Source organism: Castor canadensis, chromosome 12, assembly GCF_047511655.1.
Source record: "Castor canadensis chromosome 12, mCasCan1.hap1v2, whole genome shotgun sequence".
Classification (NCBI taxonomy): Eukaryota; Metazoa; Chordata; class Mammalia; order Rodentia; family Castoridae; genus Castor; species Castor canadensis.
Genome location: NC_133397.1, coordinates 89630886 through 89640707, shown reverse-complemented (window position 1 = coordinate 89640707; position 9822 = coordinate 89630886). Strand labels below are relative to the sequence as shown.

The following is a 9822-nucleotide window of genomic DNA, read 5'->3' as shown; positions in this document are numbered from 1 at the left end:
TACAGTTTACCCAGTACTCATATATTTTGCTACATTACAATGAAATTATTTTCTGGTCTCTACAATATAACTGTAACCCAGTGACATGCAGAGTTTTGCACACTCTCAGATGCATGCAGCAAGAGGCAAGCTCCGTAAGTACAAAATGGGTAGACAAATGATACTTTGTAGCTCACAGGAGAAAAAGAGAGACATGTAGTTGACTTGCACTAATTCCATCTGCCTCGTGTCTTGTACTCAATGAGCTTTAAAGATTTCCAGGAAAAATATTTTACTAAACTCCTCAGAAACTAATTCCAGAATAAATGAAGAAATCCACTTGCAAGCTAAAAGCAATGTTCATTTGATGGCACAGAATATTCAAGTGAGTTTCTGACTGAATCAATAATATGGGAAAACCAAATGTATGCACAAGCAAAATTATTAAAGATTTGTTTATGTGGGAGTGTGATATTTGCCAAGAAATTTTCTACAATTAAAATTTGATTAAAAAATAGAATATTTTTCCCCTTTCAAAATCAGTTTCAAGAAACCTTGATAGGATCAGCTCATTAATTCTTGGCCTCTTTAACTAACATCACGTCTGAAGTCATGTGTTATAAATCAGTTTCAGTTGAGATATTAAAATCAGATTATAAGAAAAAAGCCTTGTAAATATTTGCCTCCAAATGAGTTTAAGAATAAATATATATTCAGTAATTCATCCATATTTAGCAGATATTAATAAGACAAAGCACAGCTTTAAGTTCACTTCATCATTTAATACAAAGAAGGAAATAGGAAACTAGACCTGATTAGCTTGTTTATTCTTGAGCTTGGTAATACCTTATTAAAATTTGAACTTCAGAATTGATATAATCAGTCAAATGTCAGCAGAAGTGTTTATTCTGTAAATGAAGCTTTAGTTAATAGAACTTTAATTTGAAGTATTTTATACTTTCTTCTCCTCCATAAGGAAAGGAAGAGTAAAGGAAACATTGCTAGGAATATAAAATTAACTTAGAAGTTTGGATTTTCCTTCTAGTCTGGTGCCAACACTAGAGGTCAGCAACCTTCCAGAAATGATAAATGAAGTCTCCATTTACTTACTGTCAGTTATGACTTATTTTCATCAGAAGAACTACAGCATTTGAGTCAGAAAGCAGTCTTATAATGACCTAACTTGTTATCTCCTTAGAGGTAAATGGAGTGAGGTCAGGAGAGGTCAGGATGTGACTGGTCTCACAGTTAAGCTGAAGCAGCACTAAACCCAGAACCTGAAGTCCACAAAGCTGAAGGTTGGGGATCTTCATGGCCATCAAAATCCAGAGAAGCTATATGCAGTGTCCTAATTGTGGATAATTTTGTGGACTAATAATGTTTGAAGGGACAAAGAAAAAAAAGAGTATCGGAGGCTTAGACAAACACAGGGATGAAAAAGTTGTGAAAAGTGCAAAAACCTCAGGGAGGCCTACCTCAATGTTTCTGTTAACTCTTCTTTCTTGTCCTCTCCAATGGGTCCCAGTGCTGGGACCCTTAATTCCTCTATTTCCAAATCCCAATCCTGGGGATGAAAACCAAGTTTAAAAATGAAACTCACTTATATTTTGCATACAACTTACACCCATAGACTGAAGGTAATTTTTAGTGCAACTGCATTTTGACTGTGACCTGTTCTCATGAGGTCAGGTGTGGAATTTTATCCTGGCATTAATGCCATCATGCTGAAAAAAATTTTGGATTTTAGAACATTTTACATTTCAGACTTTTCAGATTAAGGATGTTCAACCTTTACCACAGGGCTTATATGGAAGTGAAAGAAATTTACCTAAACTTTCTTATTTAAAAAAATAGGAGCAGGTAGAAGGGTGGAGAGGACATGTGTAGGCAAGTAGAGGACAATGTCTGTGTCTCCACACAGCTGGGTCATATCGTAACAGTTTCTCTAATCCACCCCTCCTACTGCAGTTGCCTTCCTTTAATCACTTTCTGGCCAACAAGTGAAAGTATTGGGATAGGTCTGTGTGTGTGGCACATTAGAAGAGTTCAGTAAATGTCATCCATCCTTACTGTTACTGTCATTATTACTCTAAGACACAGTCACTATTTATCTCTGTTGTTACAACAACCTACAGGGAGTTATAGTGTAGAAAAAAATGGAGGCTATGAAAGTTAAGAAATCTTCCCCCACAGATCCCCATGGTGGATCTGTCTTTATGTCATTCTCAGTTCTCTGCCACCCTGGTTTTATGTATACAAGAAACTGCTCAGGAGTGCCACCAAAGCCTCGTAAGCACCCAGAATGTAGTTGTCACTGGGGAAGTTGGAAATGGCCATGATACTGGGCTTGTTGTTGGGCCAGAATGATACTGTGAACATTGATTAATAATTTATTTTAAGATAGAAAAAATGATTTAAGTGATTAGATTGTCTACAAGACATCAAATAACCAATATATGTATTGATAAAATTCACTCAATCCATGTCTTTTCAGTACCACTAAGCATGGTCATAGACTGCTGTGACATTGAGGAAAAATTAACCTCTGAATCTAAGTTAGGTTTGTAAACTGTTTATTTCAAAGTGGGAGATGTTCAAGTTTAGCCTTAGAATGCATTCAAAATTTTCTTTCCATGGAGTTCAATAGACATATTACATTAAGAAGAGAAAAGCCTGCTATTTTGCTACTCTACGAAGGGCTAAATCCATGTTTATGCTTTTCTTCCTTTACCTGAAACTGTCTTTTAGAAATAAAGAAGACAAATTTAAGTTTATGGCCCCTAGAAGGTCAATTGGGTTATCAATTTAAGTGAATATATGAAGCAATTAAGTACTCCAAATACTCAAAATTAAATATTTGATGAGAATGACTTTTAAAAGAAAGACATTATTGTCATACGTAAGCAAATCCAAATTAGCTAATACAAGTAAAAGTTGCTTTTCACTTATGGAAGTGGATAAATTGCATGTAAGAGCGATCACATGAAGAGTGGCTGATCCCTCTGTCCTGCACTTTTTTACACCAAAACTGAACACTGCCTCTTAGTAATCTTCCCATTCTTTTCTAAAACATGTAACAGAATACAAGAAGAGAAATATGCTTCAGGATGATTATCTTTACTCAGCATTCTTTCTTTTCTACCACACTCTACAAATTGGCTTCTAATTTGGGTGAATTTACATAAATTTCTCAAAGGTAAAATCATTTTCTGGACAAAATGTTTTAGTATTTTTGTATATCATAAATTTTCAACATTTCCTACCTTTAATTTTGTTCCTCTTCTGTCATTAATAAATCATCATTTGAACTTTCTTTATTGAAAAGGTAAGTTAAATTTGAATAAAAACAATTTGTCTTTTTCCTTTATGATATTATGAGTGAGAAAACAAGAGATTGCTATGAAGCAGACCCATGATATCTTAGAATAAGTCACATGTTTATGGAACTTTCAAATCCCATAATCTCTAAGCATTATGTTGACATTAGTACCAGGTACTAGTTTGCCTCTCTAATTCTGTGTCTGTATCAGTATGATAGTTTTTTATACCTTACCCATGAGTTTATCTCTCCTTCAATTCACTTCAACAAACTTTTAAAAAGAAAGGAGAACTCCAAGATGGCGGCTAGAGGTAGGAAGCAGAAAGCGACCCTTCTATAGTGAAATCTTGGAGAGACGCTGGAGACACACTTTGCAGGCATAATCACTGAGAAAAGGCATAACTTTGACCCCTCCACATCTCCAGCTGGCGCAGAGAATCTCCACTTCATGTTAAACAGAGAAACGATGAGGGCCCCTGGGGCCACCAGTGGCTGGCGCCCATACGGCTTGGGAAGACACGGACCAGGTGAGCTTCACAGTATTGCGGTAGCCCCACAGACAAGCCTGGGCCAGAGCAGCATAGCCCCCTGGACAGACTGACCTCCACCTGGGAAAAAAAAAAAAGAGAAACTGAGTAATAAGCAATAAGAACAGTTAAGACACGCTGGAAAGAGGGTGGGGCGCCCTGAGCGCTGAAGATTGGGGGAAGGGACTCCTTCCCGGGACTGTAAATAAACGAGCCGGGCGGGCCGGAGAGGCTCTGGCGGGAGCGGGGCGCGCCAGCAACCAGGAGCGGGGAAGCTGGTGAGAGGAGGGAAGACCCACTTCCCACGTGAACTGTAAACAAACATGGCGGCGGGCAAGAGCAGCAGCACCGCCCAGTAATCAGGAGCAGGAAAGCTTGTGAAAGTGGCAGTGGGAGGAAAACTTCAGAGGAGAGGGGGGAAGACCCACCTCCCACATGAACTGTAAATAAACACGCAGGCCTGACACTGTGGGGGCAGTGTCACCTTTCCCAGTGCTTGGAAAGGGGAAAGCCTGTAGCAGAGGCTCCTGCACAGGAGAACTCTGAGCAAACAAAGCCTGTGGGACCAGGTGAGTGCTAGCTCACCCCAGAGATCTGCATAAACAATGCCGCCAGCTACAGGCTGAGAGCAGCAGGCAGGCAAGCCACAGTTGCAGATACCACTCTCAGAACTGTCTGCAGATGCTTTTTTCTCTTTTTCTCCCTACATTTGATGAGAGAACAACCGAATTATACCTGCAAGCCAAAAAACTTACTGAAACTATATTGCATTTGAACTGGGGACACTTGGTGGGGCTTTTTTTTTTTTTCTTGTGTGTGTGTGTGTGTGAGTGTGTAGTTTTGTTCTACTTTATGCATCCCCTTTGATGAGACAACTACAAAACAACATCTGAGGCACCAACTCCAGGACTGGAGATTGAGACGGACACCCAAATTATTAAGACTGAAACTGCATTACATATAAACTTAGAAGTTTTTTGGTTTTTTTTTTTTCTATTTTCCATTTTATTTTAATTCATTTTTATATATAGATATTACTTTCATTTACTTATTTTTTATTTTTTTATCTTTGATTTTCAATCCTCTCTCTGTCTCTCTAATGTCTGTTCAGCTTACTGTCGATTAGTACACTAACACTCCCTGTTTATACCTTTGAAACTCTCTTGTCTGATACCTTGTTCTGCTTTCTCCCTCTTGTCTGGATATTTGTTTTCCCCTTTTCTTTAACTTCTTGCTTTCCATCTCAGCTCACTCTTCCATTCTAAATATTACCATTGTTATTATTACAAGCTAGAAAATACTTAATTACACACAGTACAGGGACAGTAACAACACCAAGGACAATGACAGGAAGACAGAAAAAACAAGGAAACCAGTTTCCCCACAGCAAAAAATTAGTACAGGAACCAGAGGGGAATGAAGAGAACAGAAACTCAGATCCAGACTCCAACAAAATGAAGATAAACTATGCCAAAGGACCCAATGAAGCCCACAAGAATAATTTAAAAGAAGACATACTACAAGTACTCAATGAGAATTTTATAGAGATGATACTGGATAGGGTCAACCAAAATGTACAGGAGACACTCAAGAAATTCCAAGACAATAAAAATAGAGAATTTGAAAAAGCAAAAGAAGAAATAAAGGAAACCATAGAAGCACTGTATAAACACCAAAGTGAAAGAGAGAACACAATGAATAAATGGATAAATGAACTCAGGACAAAAATAGACAACAATAAAGAAGAAAACTGCCAGGATATGGAAAACCTCAGAAAAAAGAACGAAACAGAACTGCTAAACAAAATGGAAGGACAATCCAGCAGAATAGAACAAACAGAAGACAGAATCTCAGAACTTGAAGATGAAATGGTAATTAAAGGAAAAACTGAAGAACTATTAATTAAACAACTCAAGAACTGTGAAAAGAAAATGCAAGAACTCACTGACTCCATCAAAAGACCAAACCTGAGAATCATGGGCATCGAAGAAGGAGAAGAGGTGCAAGCAAAGGGAATGCGTAATATATTCAACAAAATAATAACAGAAAATTTCCCAAATCTAGAGAAAGATATTCCCATACAGATGCAAGAGGCCTCCAAAACACCAAACAGACCAGATCAAAATAGAACTACTCCACTACATATCATCATTAAAACAACAAGTTCAGAAACTAAGGAAAGAATATTGAAGGCTGTAAGAGAGAAAAAACAAGTAACATACAAAGGTAAACCCATCAAAATCACAGCAGACTTCTCAACAGAAACATTAAAAGCAAGAAGAGCGTGGGGTGAGATCTTCTGGGCACTGAATGAAAATAACTTCAACCCCAGGATACTATACCCAGCAAAGCTATCATTCAAAATAGATGGAGCAATAAAAGTCTTCCACGATAAGCAGAAACTAAAACAATATGTGACCACAAAGCCACCATTACAAAAGATTCTGCAAGGGATCCTGCACACAGAAAGTGACATGCAACTTAACCATGAAAAGGCAGGCAGCACCAAACCACAGGATAAGAAAAAGCAAGACAGTAGAGAGTAACGTCAAGTTAGGTACACACAATCAAACCTTCAAACAACTAAGACAACTAAATGACAGGAATCACCACATACCTATCAGTACTAACGCTTAATGTTAATGGACTTAATTCACCCATCAAAAGACACCGTTTGACAAAATGGATTAAAAAAGAAGATCCAACAATTTGTTGTTTACAGGAGACTCATCTCACTGACAGAAATAAGCATATGCTTAGGATAAAAGGCTGGAAGAAGATTTACCAAGCCAATGGCCCCCGAAAACAAGCAGGAGTAGCAATACTTATCTCTGACAAAGTAGACTTCAAACCTACATTGATCAAACGAGATAAAGAAGGACATTCCTACTAATAAAAGGAAATAATAATCATCAATCTGTACACACCCAATGTCAATGCACCTAATTTCATCAAACATACCCTGAAAGACCTAAAAGCATATATAAATGCCAACACAGTGGTTGTGGGAGACTTTAACACTCCATTATCATCAATAGACAGGTCATCCAAACAAAAACTCAATAAAGAAATCCAAGATCTAAAATATGCAATACATCAAGTGGACCTAGTAGATGTCTACAGAACATTTCATCCAACCTCTACACAATATACATTCTTCTTAGCAGCCCATGGAACCTTCTCCAAAATAGATCATATCCTAGGGCACAAAGCAAGCCTCAGCAAATATAAGAAAATAGATATAAGAAAATAGAAATAATACCGTGCATAATATCTGACCACAATGCAGTAAAAGTAGAACTCAACAACAAAAGTAAAGACAAAAAACATGCAAACAGCTGGAAACTAAATAACTCATTACTTAATGAAGAATGGATCATCGATGCAATAAAAGAGGAAATTAAAAAGTTCCTGGAAGTCAATGAAAATGAAAACACAACCTACCGGAACCTATGGGACACAGCTAAGGCAGTCTTGAGAGGAAAGTTTATAGCCATGAGTGCATATAGCAAAAAGACTGAAAGATCCCAAATCAATGACCTAATGATACATCTCAAACTCCTAGAAAAACAAGAACAAGCAAATCCCAAAACAAATAGGAGAGAAATAATAAAAATAAGAGCTGAAATCAATGAAATAGAAACCAAAAAAACCATACAAAGAATTAATGAAACAAAAAGTTGGTTCTTTGAAAAAATAAACAAGATCGATAGACCCCTGGCAAACTTGACTAAAATGAGGAGAGAAAAAACCCAAATTAGTAGAATTAGGAATGCAAAAGGGGAGATAACAACAAACACCATGGAAGTCCAGGAAATCATCAGAGACTACTTTGAGAACCTATATTCAAATAAATTTGAAAATCTAAAAGAAATGGACAGATTTCTAGATACATATGATCATCCAAAACTGAACCAAGAGGAAATTAATCACCTGAATAGACCTATAACACAAAATGAAATTGAAGCAGCAATCAAGAGTCTCCCCAAAAAGAAAAGTCCTGGACCTGATGGATTCTCTGCTGAATTCTATCAGACCTTTAAAGAAGAACTGATACCAACCCTCCTTAAACTGTTCCATGAAATAGAAAGGGAAGGAAAACTGCCAAACACATTTTATGAAGCCAGTATTACACTTATCCCAAAACCAGGCAAAGACACCTCCAAAAAGGAGAACTATAGGCCAATCTCCTTAATGAACATTGATGCAAAAATCCTCAACAAAATAATGGCAAACCGAATTCAGCAACACATCAAAAAGATCATTCACCACGACCAAGTAGGCTTCATCCCAGGGATGCAGGGGTGGTTCAACATACGAAAATCAATAAACGTAATAAACCACATTAACAGAAGCAAAGACAAAAACCACTTGATCATCTCAATAGATGCAGAAAAAGCCTTTGATAAGATCCAACATCATTTCATGATAAAAGCTCTAAGAAAACTAGGAATAGAAGGAAAGTTCCTCAACCTTATAAAATCTATATATGACAAACCTACAGCCAGCATTATACTTAACAGAGAAAAATTAAAACCATTCCCTCTAAAATCAGGAACCAGACAAGGATGCCCACTATCTCCACTCCTATTCAACATAGTACTGGAATTCCTAGCCAGAGCAATTAGGCAAGAAGAAGGAATAAAAGGAATACAAATAGGTAAAGAAACTGTCAAAATATCCCTATTTGCAGATGACATGATCCTATACCTTAAAGACCCAAAAAACTCTACTCAGAAGCTTCTAGACATCATCAATAGCTATAGCAAGTTAGCAGGATATAAAATCAACATAGGAAAATCATTAGCATTTCTATACACTAACAATGAGCAAACGGAAAAAGAATGTATGAAAACAATTCCATTTACAATAGCCTCAAACAAAATCAAATACCTAGGTGTAAACCTAACAAAAGATGTGAATGACCTCTACAAGGAAAACTATACACTTCTGAAGAAAGAGATTTGAGGAAGACTATAGAAAGTGGAGAGATCTCCCATGCTCATGGATTGGTAGAATCAACACAGTAAAAATGTCGATACTCCCCAAAGTAATCTACATGTTTAATGCAATTCCCATCAAAATTCCAATGACATTCATTAAAGAGATTGAAAAATCTACTGTTAAATTTATATGGAAACACAAGAGGCCACGAATAGCCAAGGCAATACTCAGTCAAAAGAACAATGCAGGAGGTATCACAATACCTGACTTCAAACTATATTACAAAGCAATAACAATAAAAACAGCATGGTACTGGCACAAAAACAGACATGAAGACCAGTGGAACAGAAGAGAGGATCCAGATATGAAGGCACACAACTATAAGCAACTTATCTTTGACAAAAGAGCTAAAAATATACGATGGAGAAATAGCAGCCTCTTCAACAAAAACTGCTGGGAAAACTGGTTAGCAGTCTGCAAAAAACTAAAACTAGATCCATGTATATCACCCTATACCAAGATTAACTCAAAATGGATCGAGGATCTTAATATCAGACCCCAAACTCTTAAGTTGATACAAGAAAGACTAGGAAATACTCTGGAGTTAGTAGGTATAGGTAAGAACTTTCTCAACGAAACCCCAGCAGCACAGCAACTAAGAGATAGCATAGATAAATGGGACCTCATAAAACTAAAAAGCTTCTGTTCATCAAAAGAAATGGTCTCTAAACTGAAGAGAACACCCACAGAGTGGGAGAAAATATTTGCCAACTATACATCAGACAAAGGACTGATAACCAGAATATACAGGGAGCTTAAAAAACTAAATTCTCCCAAAACTAATGAACCAATAAAGAAATGGGCATGTGAACTAAACAGAACTTTCTCAAAAGAAGAAATTCAAATGGCCAGAAAACACATGAAAAAATGCTCACCATCTCTAGCAATAAAGGAAATGCAAATTAAAACCACACTAAGATTCCACCTCACCCCTGTTAGAATAGCCATCATCAGCAACACCACCAACAACAGGTGTTGGCGAGGATGCGGGGA

At 37.1% G+C, this 9822-nt stretch overlaps 1 long non-coding RNA gene across 1 annotated transcript in view; it reads right to left on the bottom strand.

Annotated features, from left to right (window-relative positions):
• Window positions 1–1460: 1460 nt before the first annotated feature.
• LOC141415063 (uncharacterized) overlaps window positions 1461–9822 on the bottom strand; it is a 57750-nt gene continuing 49388 nt past the window's right edge. Inside the window, exons 2-3 of the long non-coding RNA XR_012440087.1 lie at window positions 3533–3906; window positions 1461–1543 (exon numbers count right to left, since the gene is read on the bottom strand). This is a non-coding gene — a long non-coding RNA (uncharacterized lncRNA). The remainder of the gene's footprint in view (window positions 1544–3532; window positions 3907–9822) is intronic.